This window comes from Nilaparvata lugens, chromosome 7, assembly GCF_014356525.2.
Source record: "Nilaparvata lugens isolate BPH chromosome 7, ASM1435652v1, whole genome shotgun sequence".
Taxonomy (NCBI): Eukaryota; Metazoa; Arthropoda; class Insecta; order Hemiptera; family Delphacidae; genus Nilaparvata; species Nilaparvata lugens.
Genome location: NC_052510.1, coordinates 61,344,143 through 61,345,379, shown reverse-complemented (window position 1 = coordinate 61,345,379; position 1,237 = coordinate 61,344,143).

Here is a 1,237-nt window from a genome sequence, read left to right as displayed (position 1 = left end):
TTGACTAATATTTATTACTGCTTTTATCCAATATAGAAGCTCCAATTACCTCACCTATGCTGCTATACAGCTGCATTTATGTCAATCTAACTTAATATATTAACTAGGGGCGCCAAATTTGGCTTCGACACTTCTGAGGTCAAGCTCTATATGGTACAAATTTCAACCACATCTGAGATACGGTACTTGTGATTTTCTAAAAAAATCTTGGACTACCGTAATGAACTTTCAAGAATCCTGAACAGATGGTTGGATTTGAATGGTTGATCTTGAAGAGATGAAGTCAAGCATAAATAAAATAGAAATTTTACACGTAATGTTCAGGAGATGTGGCAAATTTTCTAAAAATGTGAGTGTCTCAAATTCGCTGAAACTTTGCTTTTTGATGCGAGAAACACGAGTCTGCAATCATAAATTTAAAATTCTTTTTCGATCAGAAGATATGGCTATCAAGAAATTGCAAGTTCTGTGTTTGCAGCTCCAAAACTCAGTTTTTAAGTCAGAGACTACTGATACAAGTAGCTTATAGTGTCGAGGTCCACGTTATGACAGTATTTGATCACCTTTGGTTTTGCTATCCTTGTCTATCATTCGACAAAGCCGGTGGTACTATCCTTTTCTAGGCCCACAACGATGCCAATTATGTTTTTGACAGTGTAGAAATATTATTAATCAATGCAGAGAATCGGCATCGCTATTCTCCTATCTTTATCCACTGCCATTTTAACGTGGACCTAGCCAAAAATTCAAATTATCCAAAGAATGTCAGTTTGGTGTGAGGGTTTTTGATTTTTTGACACCATCTATTCCAAAATTGTGGGTAATAGATGAAGCTGAAGGTATTAAAGGTGCAGTATTCCTGACTATATAGCAATTAGGAGGTACTGGGTTTGATTCCCGGGCTGACAAATAATTTTTGAATAGTAGCGCTCATCGAATTTCCATCTAGCTGTTCACTCTGTGTTGTCTTTGCAGTAGCAGAAGTCTTTTGAGTGTTCGATTTACAGCATTTAATTTGGATTTTTGTTTGATAATAATAAATTATTAATTTTTCCTTCCACCTTTAACCTAATTGAACAGAGCCTTTTATTTTATGTTCGTATTTATAGACAAATTGAAATATCGTATTCCATTTCACAGTACAACCGTACAACAGCTGACTTTTCCTGTTCCAGTCCAGTTGCTTCATGGGTGTGAGTGTGTTCGTTAGTTTTCGTTGTTTTATCTGGCTGTTCCT